At 37.6% G+C, this 18651-nt stretch overlaps 1 long non-coding RNA gene across 2 annotated transcripts in view; it reads left to right on the top strand.

Annotated features, from left to right (window-relative positions):
• Positions 1–18651, top strand: part of LOC138989177 (uncharacterized) — a 76253-nt gene that overhangs the window by 30826 nt on the left and 26776 nt on the right. The gene's annotated exons all lie outside the window — the stretch shown is intronic.

Raw genomic sequence — 18651 nt, 5'->3', positions numbered from 1 at the left:
TAATACATTATGACTTACATGGATTGAATTTCCCCCCACCCCAAATTCACAGGTTGAAGCCCTAACCCCCTAATGTACCTAAAGTTGGCGATAAGGCTTTTAAAGAGATAACCAAGGTTAAATGAGGTCATAATGATGAGGCCCTTATCCTATAGGACTGATATCCTATTAGTAGAGGGAGAGATTACCAGAGATCTCTCTGCATATGCACAGAGGAAAGACCATGTAAGGACTCAGCAAGAAGGGCCATCTGCAAACCAGGAAGAGACGTCTCACCAGAAACCCCACCACCACCTTGATTGTGAATTACAGATTCCAAAATATGAGAAAATGAAATTCTGTTGTTCAACCATCCAGTTTGCGGTGTTCTGCTATGGCAGTCCTAGAAGACTAACACAATAACCAAATAGTTTCTCCCAGAAATGTAAGGTTGGATTAACATTAGAAAACTGACTAAAGAAAAATCATCTAACCTCAACAGATGCGGAAAAGCCATTTGACAATCTTCAAAAACAACTCATGAGAAAAAAAAAAAAAGTTTCAGCAAATTGGAAGTAGAAGAGAACTTTCTCAACCTGATAAAGAACAGTTAACATTATACTTAGAAGGAAAGCAGTCAGTCTTTTACCTTTAAGGAAAGAAATGAGGCAAAGATGTTCACTCTCATCACTCCCATTTAATGTCTTACTGGAAGCTAAATCCAGTACAGTAAGGCCAGTAAAGGAATAAAAGTTGTGTAGACTGGCAGAGAGGAATAAAATTATTTTAATTCTCAGATGACAAGATTGTCCACACAGAATAAGATACTATTCTTACTAGTAGAAATAGTGACTTTAGCAAGGTCACAGTATATAAAGTCAATATAAAAAAATCAGTTGTATTACTAGCAAAAGCTGTTGAAGATTGGAAAAACAATACAGATAATATCATAAAAATAAAATACTTGTGGATACACTTACCAAAATATATGCAAGAATTGTACACAAACTGTAAAATGTTGTGGAAAAGTAAAGATAATTCAGAGTGATGCTATATTTGTGTAAAAGAACAGTAAGTATTCATAAGGTGTCATTCATCCCCCAATTAATCTACAAATTCAATGTAATCTCAATTCATATTCCAGCAGATTTTTTGAAGAAATTGATAGGATTTTCTAAAATTTGTATGGAAATTGAAGTCTTCCAATAGTCAAAGCAATTTTGAGGGGAAAAATTTTGGATGATTTACTCACAGGTCTTGCTTACTCTATAGTCTCTTTAAGACTTACTCTAAAAGTAGAGTAACTGTGTTGACGGGGTACAGTGTAAGTGTATAGATCACTTGAAAGAAACTTGAAACAAGCCCACAATATATGATTTAGTGGTTTTTTTTGAAATGGCGCCAAGATGAATTCATAGAAAAATGATAATCTTTTCAACAAATAGTGCTGGAATATTTTGATAGCCATATGCAATAAAAGTCAATGCTTACTTTATACTATAAAGAAGAACTTGGTAACTGAAAATGGATCACTGACTTAAACTAAATAAGAGTGACAACAGAAAAACCTACTAGATGAAAACACAGGACAAATTTTAAAATTTCTTTTTAATTGGAGGATAATTGGTTTACAAAGTTGTGTTGGTTTCTGCCATACAGCAACATGAAATCAATGAGAAGTATACATATGGCCCCTCCCTCTTCAGCCTCTCTCCCACCCGCCACCCCTCGGACGAATTTCATTTATAGACTTAAATTAGGCAAAGATTTCTTTGAGATATAAAAATCATGACCTACCAAAAATTAAAATTAAAACTTTTATCAAAATTAAAACTTTTGCTTTTCAAAATTAACTGTTAAGAAAATGAAAAGACAAAACAGGGATTTACAAAACTTATGTCTGATAAAGGACTGTATCCATAATACAAAGAACACCCACAGTAAGATAAATAATTTTTAAGTGAGTAAAACAGATATGACTTCATCAAAATAGAGGTAAGAGTGGAAAATAGGCACATGAAAAGATCTTCCACATCATAGTCAATAGGGAAATGCAAAGTAAAACTACAATAAGCTGTCACTACATATCTCCCTAGAATGGATAAGATTAACAAGATTTTAATCTTCCTAACAATACAAATGTTGACACACACTCAGAGCAACTAGAGCTCTCATACTAGCTGTTAGGCATGCAGAATAGTATCACCACTTTGGGGGGAAAAAAAGCTTCACAGGTTTTTACAAAAGTAAAACCTACATATACCCTAAGAGCCAGCAAAACTAGGCACTAAAACTAGGCATTTGTCCAAGCAATATGAAAACATATGTTCACACAAAGACATTTGTCTGAATGCTGGGATAGAAAATGGAACAAACACAGAAGAGAAAGATGACTACAATGTGTGAAACAAAGTGGATCAACAGTTTAAAAGGACAGGATTGATAAGAAGCAGAACAGTGGTGTGGAAGCAGGTGGTGGGGAGTCTAGAGTTGTCCTGAACTTCTTCCAGCCTGACTTTTAGAAACATGGCATTATCAAAGAAAAACTGTAAGGGAGTTTGTCTAGAAAAGAACTGGCATGGAAAGGGAGTTTACTGATAAGACAGCAGTTATAGATCAGTATCATAACTGGATCAAAGCAATATGTAAGTACAACTCTAGAAGATAACTCGGAGAAGGCAATGGCACCCCACTCCAGTACTCTTGCCTGGAAAATCCCATGGACGGAAGAGCCTGGTAGGCTGCGGCCCATGGTGTCCCTGAGTTGGATACAACTGAGCAACTTCACTTTCACTTTTCACTTTCATGCATTGGAGAAGGAAATGGCAACCCACTCCAGTGTTCTTGCCTGGAGAATCCCAGGGACGGGGGAGCCTGGTGGGCTGCCATCTATGGGGTCACAGAGTCGGACACGACTGAAGTGACTTACTAGCAGCGGCAGCCGAAGATAACTGGTTTAATTCATTCAAACAGCTATAACAAAATACCAGAGGCTGGATGGCCAACCCTAATTTTTTATGGCATGGAGTAAATGTCTAGTGAGGGCCATATCTTTGGGATAGAAATTAATTGGAAGAAAAATGTTTTTCTCTGCAGTTGTAAGTACCAAACAATTAATTTCTCTAAATTATACCATATTCTTATTGCTCACAGCTCTAAATAACAGATTTGAAAGACAAGACCAGGATAACCTACACTGGAATTTGGGCCAGTACATGATGAGATCTGCCCATAGTAAATGACCCTTGTAGATCTCTGCTTGTGTGTGTGTGCTATAACAATTTATTTATTTACAATACAGTAGGTCCTTTTTAAAACTATTGTTAATTTTATATTGGGGTATGGTTGACTTACAATGTTGTGTTAGTTTCAGATGTATAGCAAAATGATTCACTTATACGTAATACCTATTCTTTTTCATATTCTTCTCCCAAATAGGTTATTACAGAATATTGAGTAGATTTCCCTGTGCTCTACAATAGTTTGATGTTGATTTTCTATTCTATATATAGTAGTGTGTATATATTAATCCCAAACTCTTAATTTACCACCACCACCAACGCCCCCACCCATCCCCACACCACCTTTCCACTTTGGTAACCAGAAGTTGCTTTCAAAGTCTGAGTCTGTTTGTATTTTGTAAATAAGGTCATGTTCATTTTCAACATTTTTTAAGGACTCTGAATATAAGCAATGTCATTTGATATTTATCTTTGTCTGGTTTACTTCACTTAGTGTGATAATCTCCAGGTCCATCCACGTTGCTGCAAACAGCATTATTTCTTTTTTATGGCTCAGTAATATTCATTGCAGATTCCATTCCACATCTTCTTTATCCATTCATCTATGTCAGTGAACACTTAGGTTTTTTTCAAATATTGTTTATAGTGCATAGTGTCACTGCAAACACTGGGGTGCATGCATCATTTCAAATTAGAGTTTTCTCTGGATGTCTGCCCATGAGTGGGACTGCAGGATCATATGTAACTGTATTTTTAGTTTTTTAAGGAAACTCCATACTGTTCTCCGTAGTGGTTGTACCAACTTACATTCCCACCAACAGTGTAGGAGGGTTCCCTTTTCTCCACACCCTCTGCAGCACTTATTATTTGTAGACTTCTTGATGTTAGTCATTCTGACCACTGTGAGGTGATACCTTGTAGTTTTGATTTGCATTTCTCAAATAATTAGCAATGTTGAACACCTTTTCGTGGGCCTTTAGGCTATCTGTATATCTTTTTTGGAGAAATGTCTTTTTAGATCTTCCCATTTTTTTGATTTTTTTTTTAAATTGAGCTGTATGTTGCTGCTGCTGCTGCTAAGTTGCTTCAGTCGTGTCTGACTCTGCGCAACCCCATAGACGGCAGCCCACCAGGCTCCCCCGTCCCTGGGATTTTCCAGGCAAGAACACTGGAGTGGGTTGCCATTTCCTTCTCCAGTGCATGAAAATGAAAAGTGAAAGTGAAGTCGCTCAGTCGTGTCCGACTCTTCGTGACCCCATGGATTGCAGCCTACCAGGCTCCTCCGTCCATGGGATTTTCCCAGGCAAGAGTACTGGAAAGGTTGCCATTGCCTTCTCCCGAGCTGTATGAGTTGCTTTTATATTTAGAAGATTAATTCCTTGTTAGTTGCATTGTTTGCGAACATTTTTTCCCATTCTGTGGGTTGTCTTTTCATTTTATTTAAGGTTTTCTTTGCTGTGCAAAAGCTTTTAGGTGTAACTCAGCCCCATTTTTTAATTTATATTTTATTTTCATTACTCTAGGAGATAGATCCAAAAAGATATTTCTGCAGTTTGTGTCAGAGAGCGTTCTGCCTGTGTTTTCCTCTAGGAGTTTATGGGATCCAGTCTTATATTTTGGAGAAGGAAATGGCAACCCACTCCAGTATTCTTGCCTGAAAAATCCCACGCTCAGAGGAGCCTGGCAGTTGCAGTCCATAGGATCACACAGAGTTGGACATGACTGAAGTGACTAAGCAGTCTTATATTTAGGTTTTTAATCCATTTTGAGTTTATTTTTGTGTATGGTGTTAGAAAATATTATAATTTTATTCTTTTATATGTAGTTGTCCAGTTTGCCCAGCACCACTTATTGAAGAGACTTTTTTCTTCTTACCATCTTTTTTGTGGACTAATTGACCACAGATGTATGGGTTTATTTCTGGGCTTTCTATCCTCTTCCACTGATCTGTTTTTGCACCAGTACCAAAATGTTTTGGTGACTGTAGCTTTGTAGTATAGTCTGAAGTCAGAGAGCCTGATTCCCCCAACTCCAGTTTTCTTTCTCAAGATTGCTTTGGCTATTCAGTATCTTTTGTGTTTCCATACAAAATTTAAATGTTTTTGTTCTAGTTCTGTGAAAAATGTCTTTGGTAATTTGATAGAATTGCCTTGGATCTGTAGATGGCCTTGAGTAGCATAGTCATTTTGACAATATTGATTCGTCCAATCCAAGAACACAATATATGTTTCCATTTGTTTGTGTCATCTTCAATTTGTTTCATCAGCATCTTATACTTTTAGGAGTTCAGGCTTTTTGCCTCCTTAAGTAGGTTTATTCCTGGGTATTTTATTCTTTTCAATGCAATGATAAATGGAGTTGTTTCTTTAATTTTTCTTTCTGACCTTTTGTTAGTGTATAGAAATGCAACAATGCATTAATACATAAAATATATTAATTTGTTCCTGCAACTTTATCTGATTCATTTGATGAGTTAGTAGTGTCTTTAAAATTTTATATGTGTAGTATCATGTCATCTGAAAACAGTGATACTTCTATTCCAATTTGGATTCATTTTATTTCTTTTTCTTCTCTAATTGCTATGGCTAGGACTTCCAAAACTATGTTGAATAAAAATGATGAGAATAAACATCCTTGTTTAATTCCTGATCTTAGAGGTAATGCTTTTAGCTTTTCATTGTTGAGAATGTTAGCTATGGCCTTTATTATGTTGGGGTAGCTTCCCTCTATGCCCAGAATTCCCAACCTCCAGGCCACAGACCGGTACCACCTGTCAGATCAGTGGCTGTGTTAGGTTAGAAATAAAGTCCACAATAAATGTAATGCACTTAAATCATCCTGAAACCATCCTCCCTCCCTGGTCCATGGAAAACTTGTTTCCCACAAAACGAGTCCCTGGTGCTAAAAAGGTTGGGGACCACTGCTCTATATCCATTTTCTAGAAAGTTTTTTAAAATCATAAATAGATGTTGGATTTTATCAAAAATTTTTCTGCATCTGTTGAGATGATCATATGGCTTTTCAATATGATCGAATTCAATTCAATTGCTTGATGTGATGTATCACATTGATTGATTTGTGGATACTGAAAAATCTTTGGATCCCTGGAATAAATTCCACTTGATCATGGTGTATGATCTTTTTAACATATTGTTGGATTTAGTTTGCTAATATTTTGTTGAGGATTTTTGTGTCTATATTCATCAGTGATAGTGGGCCATACTTTTCTTTTTTTGTGGTCTTTTTGGTTATGGTATGTGCATGATGGTGGCCTCATAGGATAAGTTTGAGAGTGTTCCACCCTCTGCATTTTTTGGACCAGTTTCAGAAGGATAGGTGTTAACTCTTCTCTAAATATTTGACAGAATTTGCCTCTGAAGGCATGGTTCTGGACTTTGATTGTTGGGAGTTTTTAAATCACATTTTCAACTTCAGTACTTGTGATTGGTCTATTCATATTTTCTGTTTCTTCCTGGTTCAGTTTTGGGAGATTGTATCTTTCTAAGTTTTGTTCATTTCTTCTAGGTTGTCTATTTCATTGGCATATAATTGCTCATAGTAATCTATAATAGTCCTTTGTATTTTTGTGGTGTCAGTTGTAACTTTTTTACTTCAAATTTTATTGATTTGGGTCCTCTCCCTTTTTTTTCTTGATGACTCTTTCTAAAGGTTTATCAATTTTATTTTTTTTCAAAGAACCAGCTTTTAGTGTCATTAATCTTTTCTATTGCTTTTTAAGTTTCTGTTTCACTTATTTTTTACTGATTTTTATTGTTTATTTCCTCCTACTAACTTTATGTTTTGTGTTTTCTTCTTTCTCTTGTTACTTTAGGTATAAGGTGAGGTTATTTGAGAGTTTTATTCTTTGCTGAGGTAAGGTTGTATTGCTATCAACTTCCCTTTTAGAACTGTTTTCTGTATCCCATAGGCTTTGGATCACTGTGTTCTGGTTTTCATTTGTCTCTAGGAATATCTTGATTTCCTCTTTGATTTCTTCAGTGATCTATTGCTTGTTTAGTACTTTATTGTTTAGCCTCCATGTGTTTATATTTTTTGCAGTTTTTCCCTTGTGGTTGACTTCTAATCTTACAGCATTGTGACTAGAAAAAATGCTTGATGCAATTTCAATTTTCTTAAATTTACTGAGGCTTGCTCCAGCATATGATCTATCCTGGAGAATGTTCCATATTGAGAAGAATATGTATTCTGCTGTTTTTGGATGGAATGATCTAGTTTTTCTGGCCCAATGTTTCATTTTAGGCCTGTGTTTCCTTACTGATTTTCTGTCTGGATCATCTGTCCGCTGATGTAAGTAGGGTGTTAAAAGTCTCCACTATATTGCATTACTGTTGATTCCTCCCTTTATGGCTGTTAGTATTTGCCCTATATATTGAGGTGCTCCTATGTTGGGTGTCTATACATTTACATTGTTATATCTTCTTATTGAATTGATCCTTTGATTATTATGTAGTGTCCTTTGTCTCTTGTAACAGTCTTTATTTTAAAGTCTATTTTGTCTTATATGTCTTATTGCCGCTGCAGCTTTTGATTTTCATCTGCATGGAATACCTTTTTCTATTCCTTCACTTTCAGTCTGTATGTGTCTCTAGATTTGAAGTGGGTCTCTTGTAGACAGCATCTATGTGGGTTTTGTTTTGGTATCCATTCAGCCAGTTTATCTTTTAGTTGGAGCATTTGTTTACACTTAAGGTAATTATAATATGTATGTTCTTATTGTCATTTTTTAAATTGTTTTACATTTCTTTTTGTAGATCTTTTATCTTCTTTTCCTCTTTTGTTCTCTTGTCATTTGGTGACTTATTTTTAGTGTTGTGTCTGGATTCCTTTTTCTTTTTTTCTATTATAGATTTTTGGTTTGCAGTTCCTATGTGGTTTCGATATAGCAGTCTCTATGTATACACAATTATTTTAAGTTGTTGGTCTCTTGTTTTTAAACGCATTTCAAATGTCCTTCATTTGTACTCTCCTCCTCTCATGATTACTCATTTATACATCAGATTTGTGTGTTAATGATTTCCAACCTTTCCTGTATGTCTACCTTTATCAGTGAGCTTTCCTGTTTTGTAATTTTCTTGTTTCTAGTTGTGGCCTTTTCTTTTCCACCTAGAGAAGTTCCTTTAGCATTTGTTGTAAAGCTGGTTTGATGCTGCTGAATTTTCTTAGCTTTTGCTTGTCTGTAAAGCTGTTGATATCTCTGCTGAATCTGAATGAGAGGCTTGTTGGGTAGAGTAATTTTGGTTGTAAGTTCTTCCCTTTAATCACCTTAAATATATTATGCCACTCCCTTCTGACCTGCAGTTGGAGGGGTTTTTAACAAACTGCTCCATTACTGACTGTTCCGTGAGACAAGCTCAAGTATTTCAGTTACTCACCAGTTTCTGTTAAGCCTATGGGACACACTTTCATGGTGGGCTTTTTAGTTCTGTGGGGCATGGTTTCAGTTATTATAGAGTTAGCTAGATCACATATTTCTTGGGAAAATATTGGGTTGGCCAAAAAGTTTATTTGGGTTTTTCCATAAGATGTAATGGAAAAACCTGAATGAACTTTCTGGCCAACCCAATATTTTATTTGCATGTGATTTATATATCACTTGCTCACAAGAAGGCTTTAAGGTTGCTCATAAATAAAAACAATACAAAACTAGAGGGCAGGGTGGTGAGTGCTACCAGAGGATAAGAGTGAAACAATTCTTTCCGCATGGCTGGAAGAGTTGAACTTTGAATCAGACCTGGGCTTCGATTCCATTTTCTTAGCTTGGCAGCCTTAGGAAAGTTACCTCAGTACACTTTTCTTGCCATAACATGACATGAATTGAAAGTACTTTGTTGAGTCATTGTAAAGAGTAAATAAATTGAGCTAAGATATTCAGTAAGTAACATGGGGCCAGTGGGTTGTTATTCCTTTGCTCCTCAACACCATTCTCTATATAAGCCTGAATTTAGTTCTGAGTTTCCTGAAAGTTAAAGTAAAAACTAGAGCAAGCAATTGCCTACTTTTTGAAAAGTCAATAGTTAGTATAAGATCAAATAATTATTATCAAATATTCTGGTTTTCAATTCTGGAAAAACAGGCCTCGTGATTCCTTATATAAGAAAACAAATGAGTAATAGGCACCTGCTGTTAATATAGATTTATGAAAGACAAGCTTGGTGATTTCTCGTATCGACCCTCTTTAAAAGCTGTGGGTATAACATTAAATCTTAATTCAGTGGAGGCATTTTTAGAGGAAGCTGAGATAATTTGGTCTAAATACATTGCTTCTCAGCAGCATAGCCTAATGCAGGAATAAAATTAGAAATTCTAAAAGTTGTGGATATTTAAAATGACCTTTATGTTTGTCTGGAATATTACCTCTCTCAAGTTATCCTTTTGCCAGTGCTAGATTGTTCAACCATCAGTTGAATTTTGTGCTGCCTATTTTTATAGCAGATGGATTTATTTGGTATTTTTCATGGTCATAGGGGCTTCCTTGGTCATTCAGATAGTAAAGAATCTGCCTGCAATGCAAGAGACCCAGGTTCAATCCCTGGGGGAAGAGCCCCTGGAGTAGGAAATGGCAACCCACTCCAGTATTCTTACCTAGAGAATTCCATGGACAGAGGAGCCTGGTGGGCTACAGTCTATGAATCACAAAGGGTCAGACATGACGGAGCCACTAACACTTTCACTTTTCATGATCATGACACCAGGCTGTCTCTCATCCTGAGGACTACTGTAACACAATTATTTTGAGAATACAGATTTTTTAAAAAGGTCTGAAATTTAAGTTTGTGGGTGATTTCAACTGATTGAGATTGGAGATGCTACATTGGACAGGGTTTTATCCAGGTTGTTAATTTCATTTTTCACCCCAGGGCATCATGTTGTGATGGAGAGAGCATGGTTTTGTGGTCAGACTGATTTGGGTTTGATTATGGCTCTGCCAATGCTAGTCATGTGACCTTCAGCAGCTATGCTCCCTTCCACTTTCTGGAGCCTTAACTTTCCACCTGTAGAATGTTATCTGAGACACTTACCTTGCAGTGTTTTGGTGAGAATAAGAGGAGATATTGCAAGCACATTGTCTAGTACAGTCTGAGTATTGAGATAGTGAGGATATGGTTTTGGGAGCTTGATTAGATTGGCTCAGACGATCAAGTGTCTGCCTACAGTGCAGGAGACCCAGGTTTGATCCCTGGGTTGGAAAGATCCCCTGGAGAAGGAAATGGCAACCCACTCCAGTACTCTTGCCTGGAAAATTCCATGGACCAAAGAGCCTCGTAGGCTAAAGTCCATGGGGTCGCAAAGAGTTGGACACGACTGAGCGACTTCACTTTCACTTTCACCATCTCATGCTCCATTCAAGCAGGAAATATTCTTTCTATCAGAAGTTTAAACATGGAATAGCTGGCTCCTATTCCTCTGGAAAGTTCTGTCCTCTTAGTCTCACCTTTCTTAAGCAGCTTACTTCAGTGGTGTATAAATTCATTTTTAAAATGAAAATAAGGAAAATATATAATGAAGAAATGATTAGTCAACACTGGTTGCTTCAGTATTGATGTCATAGGTAAAAGTTCTCCTAGATTTATTTCATAGTCCATTGACTAATAGCATGAGATTATGATGATAAATGAGTTTGATCATTTATCTATCAGGTTTTCCTAGTAAAGTTATTGCCAGATAACTTTAGGTACTGAATATCTTACAATGAATATTAACCTAGTAATTAGTGGTCAAATTGTTTCCAAACCTGTAATGTTTGGTATATTCACTTATAGGGAGCTGAATCTGCATAAGAATTTAAAATTCAATCTTTTGATTAACACTTTACCCATGTCATCTTTAAACATTGTTAGCTCTATTTTTCGGAGAAGGCAATGGCACCCCACTCCAGTACTCTTGCCTGGAAAATCCCGTGGATGGAGGAGCCTGGTAGGCTGCAGTCCATGGGGTCGCTAAGTCGGACAAGACTGAGTGACTTCACTTTCACTTTTCACTTTCATACATTAGAGAAGGAAATGGCAACCCACTCCAGTGTTCTTGCCTGGAGAATCCCAGGGACGGTGGAGTCTGATGGGCTGCAGTCTATGGGGTCACACAGAGTCGGACACGACTGAAGTGACTTAGCAGCAGCAGCAGCTCTATTTTTATTTTTGAAATATTCCTAATTCAAAGAAGTTTTTAAAATTTACATCAGACTAGTATTCTTTTAGTTTAAAGGGTCAATCCTGACATTAAAACATTGAATTTTTCTATTGTTAAATTCTTTTTTCTTAACAGTGCTTTAAAACCCAGACCAAGTGAAATTTTTAAGAAAATGTATGAAATTCATGGCTATGTACAGAATTACATTTTTAGTAAACTTTAGAGCAGGGAGCTACTTTGGAGTAGGAACAAAATCTGTGTACTGTTCCTCATTTGAATATCTCCAAAGCAGGAGCCCTGTGAGACTTTACAGGAGCTGCCTTGCCATCAGAATTTTGGTTAGGAAACTGAGTTGTTCATATTTTAATGGATGTTGGCAATCACTTCAGGAGCTGTGTCACATGGAGATGAGAGAGTGAAACTCCGAGGTAATTTGCTTACAAACACCCTGTGTTGGTCTGGCACTGGGAGTTAGGACTTCTGATTTCCTGGTGATCATAATAGAATATATAAGAGGAAATGCACATGTCCCGAACATAGCTTGATGAGTTTACCCTAGATTTATAGCCATTCTTCCTTATGATCATCCTAGAACAGAATTTCTTTTACTGACTACTGTGCCACAGATTCCTTTGCAGTTTGAGAAGGTCTGTAAATCTCTTTGCAGAGTAATTTTTAATGTTTTAATCTTTAAATGCATAGAGTAGAATATATTTTATTACAAATGAAACCAATGTTGCTATCAAAATTCTGAACTTTTGAAACAGTACTGTGTATGAATTCTTTCCCATTAACACGTTAAATGACAAGATTTAGCAGTGGTTCTGATAGTAACTGAAGTGCTTCCCAAATATGAAAATTTTGAGGGATCTGCAGTAGGAAAAGATCTGTGATTTTGTGGGTAACAAGTCACTTGGCCTGCCATCATCACAGGTTTGCTGCCTACATTTCAAAATAATGACATGTTAAATTTCAGAAGTCAGTAAAAATAAGGCTATATTTTTCTCTTTCTTGCTTGTGAATCACTTAGTTATATACATACCCAAGTTACAGATCTCTGCTCTAAAGTAGAGCTACCTGGGGGCTTAAATTCTTGAACAACTGCAACCCTTTTCTGGGCCTCTATCTACACAATTTATTTGAGGGACTAAGCTTACAGTCTTTTAATTTTGGACATATTATACATCAGATAAACAACTAGATTCTTAGAAGAAGACCAAACAGAATAATTTTTTAAGAGTGATCCCATAGGCTATCAATCTTTTTGAAAGTTTGTCAAAATGCAGATCCCTGAGCCCTGTGCCCTTCTTACTCTGAAACTTTCTGAGGGAAACCTGGACACCTGCAAGTTCAACAGTCAATCAATGATTCTTATTTACATTACAACTGGGGACTGTCCATGGCAGCTGAGCCAGTTCAGGGTGTAAGTAGGAGGGGTTGTAGGTAAGGGAAGGCATGCTTTTGATGGAGACTGAGCCACTCAGTAAGCTTTTGTCCAGTTATGTTATTTATGAAGATTAACATAGAGGAATAATTTACAGTTCTAAAATTGAATTTGTCTGTAATCTACATGGTTTTGTTTGAGCCCTCCGAACATCTCTGGTGGGTATACGGTTTGATTCTAAATGTGATTTTGCCCCTCCTACCATCTTGATGGGGGTTTTCCTTTGCCTTTGGACATGGGGTATCTTTTTTTGGTTGGATCCAACATTCTCCTGTCGATGGTTGTTCAGCAGTGAGTTGTAATTTTGGAGTTCTCATAGGAGAAGATGAGTGTATGTCCTTCTACTCTGCCATCTTGAGGAAACACACACTAGCAAAGTAATGCTCAAAATTCTCCAAGCCAGAGTACACGTACCGTGTACTTTCAGATGTTCAAGCTGGATTTAGAAGAGGCAGAGGAACCTGAAACCAAATTGCCAAGATCTGCTGGATCATCAAAAAAGAAAGAGAGTTCTAGAAAAACATCTATTTCTGCTTTATTGACTACGCCAAAGCCTTTGACTGTGTGGATCACAACAAACTGTGGAAAATTCTTAAAGAGATGGGAATACTAGACAACCTTACCTGCCTCCTGAGAAATCTGTATGCAGGTCAAGAAGCAACAGTTAGAACTGGACATGGAACAACAGACTGGTTCCAAATCGGGAAAGGAGTACGTCAAGGCTATGTTGTCACCCTGCTCATTTAACTTACGTGCAGAGTACCTCATGAGAAATGCCGGGCTGGATGAAGCACAAGCTGGAATCAAGATTGCTGGGAGAAATAGCAATAACCTCATGTATGCAGATGATACCACACTTATGGCAGAAAGTGAAGAACTAAAGAGCCTCTTGATGAAAGTGAAAAAGTTGGCTTAAAACTCAACATTCAGAAAGCTAAGATCATGGCATCCAGTCCCATCACTTCATGGCAAATAGATGGGGAAACAATGGAAACAGTGAGAGACTTTATTTTTGGGGGCTCCAAAATCACTGCAGATGATGACTGCAGCCATGAAATTAAAAGATACTTGCTCCTTGGAAGAAAAGCTATGACCAACCTAGACAGCATATTAAAAACCAGAGACATTACTTTGCCAGCAAAGGTCTGTCTAGTCAAAGCTATGGTTTTTCCAATAGTCATGTATGGATGTGAGAGTTGGACTATAAAGAAAGCTGAGTGCTGAAGAATTGATGCTTTTGAACTGTGGTGTTAGAGAAGACTCTTGAGAGTCCCTTGGACTGCAGGGAGATCCAACCAGTCCATCCTAAAGGAAATCAATTCTGAACATTCATTGGAAGGACTAATGCTGAAGTTGAAGCTCCAATCCTTTGGCCACCTGATGCGAAGAACTGACTCACTGGAAAAGACCCTGATGCTGGGAAAGATTGAAGGCAAGAGGAGAAGGGGACGACTCAGGATGAGATGGTTGGATAGTATCACTGACTCAATCAATGGAGATGAATCTGAGCAAGCTCTGGGAGTTGGTGAAAGACAAGGAAGCCTGGCATGCTGCAGTCCATGGGGTCGCAAAGAGTCAGACACGACTGAGCAACTGAACTGAACTGAACTGATAGTCCTGGTGAGCTTCCCTGGCAGCTCAGTGATTAAGAATCTGCCTGCAATGCAGGAAAGCCAGGTTAGATCCCTGCATCAGGAAGATGCCCTGGAGAAGGGAATGGCCACTCACTCCAGTATTCTTGCTTCAAGAGTTCCATGGACAGAGGAACCCAGTGGACTTTGTAGAGTTGGACATGACTGAGTAACTATGAGTTATAATTCATATGAAGTGGGGGATGTCTTCCTGGTTAGCTAAAATATAAAGTGGGACTAAAGCAGCCACTGGCAAAAGGGAGGTGAGATGCCCAAGTATATCCAGAAGCAACTAGAAGGGAGGCTATGGATTCAGGTGGAGGACACATTTGGTTTACATGCAGCATCTGAGGCCCCCAGATGGGAGGAACTGCTGGATTTGACAACCTTACCTGCCTCCTGAGAAATCTGTATGCAGGTCAAGAAGCAACAGTTAGAACTGGACATGGAACAACAGACTGGTTCCAAATCGGGAAAGGAGTACATCAAGGCTATGTTGTCACCCTGCTCATTTAACTTACATGCAGAGTACCTCATGAGAAATGCCAGGCTGGATGAAGCACAAGCTGGAATCAAGATTGCTGGGAGAAATAGCAATAACCTCATGTACGCAGATACCACACTTATGGCAGAAAGCAAAGAACTAAAAAGCCTCTTGATGAAAGTGAAAGAAGGGAGTGAAAAAGTTTATGATCACTCTGCTCTGTCATAAACAGCTCGTACATCCCAGGGGAGAGAATTTGGGACCTTAGAGAAAGAGGACCTGATGAGACAGCCCTTGCTCCCTAAGTGGGCAGCAACCTTTCTGATGCTGCCAAGGGCTAACGACATTGGACTTGGGAGAGCTTTTCAAGCACCAACTCTGTGGGCATTTCCTTGGAAATAAATTTGCATTAGTAGGAGTGGCTGTCTCTGCCTACCCCTACCCACTGCTGATTCCAATTGCCTTGTAAACCCACCGAGATCATGATTTTAGGTAATTCACTACAAAAGCTGATATAAATCTCAGCCCACAAGTTCATGTATCAAATTTCAATTTTATTTTCTTTTTTTTTTTTTCTAACTCAAAAAAGTGTACTGAGCCTCATTCTGCCAGGGTGGCTGATCAGTCTGCTACTTCTATGCCATCTTTCTGCTGCTCTGGGCCACACATGGGGTTTGGGACTTTTTCTCCATGCGATCAGCCAAGGAATACCATGAAGGACTGCCTTTTCTTATAGCTTTGCCAATGCAGAGGTTCTCCCTGACCTGCAGCCTTTCTGCTATTAAACGCCTTTCTTCCTCTTTCTTCCAGACCAGGAAATTCAGCTCTAGTCAAAGAGGAAGGAATTCTTTTCCCTCATGTTTTTCCCTTAGAGAATTTGTCTACCCTCTTCCTTTCCATGACACCCTTCCCTCACAACCCAAATGAAATATCCTCTCTCCATTCCTCTTTCTCTCTCCCTCCCTCCCTCTCTATCTTGGGAATATAAGAGCCAGAGAATCTCACAGGCAGTTTGATCATTCCGCCCCGTCATTTCCTAGCCCTCCCCTGAAACAGTGACCTCTGAACCAACTATCTACTTGAATAGATACTGAACAGATACCAGCTATGCTCAGTTTTCCAAGAAATCTATTTCTAAATAATTTTGATGAGAGGTTTATAATGATATATTTCTACTTCAAAAATAAACCTATGTAGGGTTTGAGAAGAATGCTATTTTTAGAATTCATTGTTATATTAGAAAATTCATTAGTATTTACTGATTTGATAGCCATTTCAGGAGCTGATTAAACTAAACCTTAGACTATTAAACTGTTAACTCTAATATATCCAATAGTATCTATTCCTTTATAATTGGTAAATTAACTTCAATACCTACTTTTTCAAGTTGAGTCATACTGGAGGCTTCTGTATTACAATATTTAACATCTAATTTATTTTCTTTAAGATTATTCTCTGCTGGAGAGAATGGGAAAAGGATGTTGTTTTCCTTCTTTATATCATTTGCACTAGTTACAAGAATAGTCCAATATAGCAAATAATATATTGATAAAACCATATTAAAATCAATTAAAGTTCAATATTTGAATTCTCTATTCTAAACTGTTATAAATCTGATCCCTTCATGTTGAAATAGTACTTTTTTTGTGATTTAGAAAATACTATAAATTTCTCTGGAATTTAATTATGCCAGTACCATCTCTGAGTTTGGATGAGATCATTAAATTGGATAGTTTGTTTCTCTGACAACCAAACATTTTTGTGCAACCAGATTTAGTTAGCAGGGCAGACTCAGGGCACAAAGGATTGGATGTTGTAACCAGGAATCTTGAAATATGGTAAAAACAAAGTAGAGATAAAAGGCATGCTTAGAGCGCTCTTCCAAAGGCTTGAGATAATAGGAATGTTGGTCAGTGTTTAAAAGGCACAATATTGCATTATACTTCAATTTTATTTTCACTTCTGTACTGAATCTATCTTTAGGCTGGATATAAAAGTGAATTTTCTAATGGGTGAAATGAAATATTTATCAAAGTTAAATATAACAAAAGTTTTGGTCATTAGCCACATAGTTGAAGCATATCCAGTCTTTAAAGAAATACGTATAGATTTATGTACATATTGTATTTATTGCTGGATATTAATAATGGAAAAATTGGTTTTGACCTAGAATTTATTTTTAAAATGTTCGGTTAAAGGGATCTGCATATGAGCTGCTGACCTCATATAAGACTGGCCCAAGACGTTAAGCTTTATGTGTTATAGTACACTCATGGATGCAAATGTCAAGAATATGTACACACTAGATCTCAAGTATAAAATCATCTTGCAAAATAGTGGGGCTAGTTATAAAATGGGTTATTCTCTAACACATAATAAAGTTAAAGTGAAGTCGCTTGGTCGTGTCTGACTCTTTGCGACCCCATGGACTGTAGCCTACCAGGCTCCTCCATCCATGGGATTTTCCAAGCAAGAATACTGGAGTGGGTTGCCATTCCCTTCTCCAGGAGATCTTCCCAACCCAGGGATTGAACCCGGGTCTCCCATACTGTAGGCAGATGCTTTACCATCGGAACCACCAGGGAAGTCTCAAGTTAGCATTTATTAGGCATTAGCATTGGAGAAGGCAATGGCAGCCCACTCCAGTACTCTTGCCTGGAAAATCCCATGGACGGAGGAGCCTGGTGGGCTGCAGTCCATGGGATCAGTAAGAGTCAGACACGACTGGGTGAATTTACTTTCACTTTTCACTTTCATGCATTGGAGAAGGAAATGGCAACCCACTCCAGTGTTCTTGCCTGGAGAATCCCAGGGACCGGGGAGCCTGGTAGGCTGCCGTCTATGGGGTCACACAGAGTTGGACATGACTGAAGTGACTTAGCAGCACCAGCAGCAGCATTTATAAAGCACTGCAACACTGGAGTTTTTGTGTTATCTTGAAACAGTCTGTTGAGATTTATATTCCTTTTATGGAGTAGGAACCTTGAGCTCTGTACACAAGTGTTGTCTGGTCTTCCTACTCCCAGGAAGGGGCAGTGCTTAGCATGTGACCTCAGCTTTTCTGGCTGAGTCCCAAGAGCTTCTCTACGCGGCTGTAGCTCTCTATAAACATGGCTGGTCCCTTGTTGGTGGTGTCCTTATGTAAAGTATGTTGCTGTCTATTTTAGTTTTATTTTGTTAATACAATGGAAGGGACTGAGTACAACTGTGAGTTTACCAGAGTGTGTGACAGAATGATAGAATCATGATTTAATGTCATACGCACAGATTCCATCCATTTTGTATGGCTTTGATCCCTCTAGTGGCCAAATCGCTGTATTTTCCACAATTTGGGTATGATGATTCCTAGACTTAGGCTCTCCATAGGCTTTTGAAAGAGTCATTTTAAAAACTGCAATCGAATAAGATAATGAAGTTTAAAGTGGCTATTAAAAAGTAAAAGTTTTTCTTTCTACTATTACATTTTAATAACGATATCCTATTAATTTAGGGATTTGGTTGTTTATGAACAAACAAGGTAACATTCATTTAGTTTTTTTAAATAAACTACATCAATATCTACTCATGTGAATTTGATATCCATTCTCAGGAAAATAAGCATCAAAATAACATTGCAAAATAAGCCCTCATTGTTATAAAGGAACCAATGATGTATATGAAGTAAATATATACATTATTATATATAATATAGATTATTATAGACAGTATTATATATAATATAGC

This window comes from Bos mutus, chromosome 9 (genome assembly GCF_027580195.1).
Source record: "Bos mutus isolate GX-2022 chromosome 9, NWIPB_WYAK_1.1, whole genome shotgun sequence".
Lineage (NCBI taxonomy): Eukaryota > Metazoa > Chordata > Mammalia > Artiodactyla > Bovidae > Bos > Bos mutus.
This window is presented reverse-complemented; position numbering and strand designations above follow the sequence as displayed.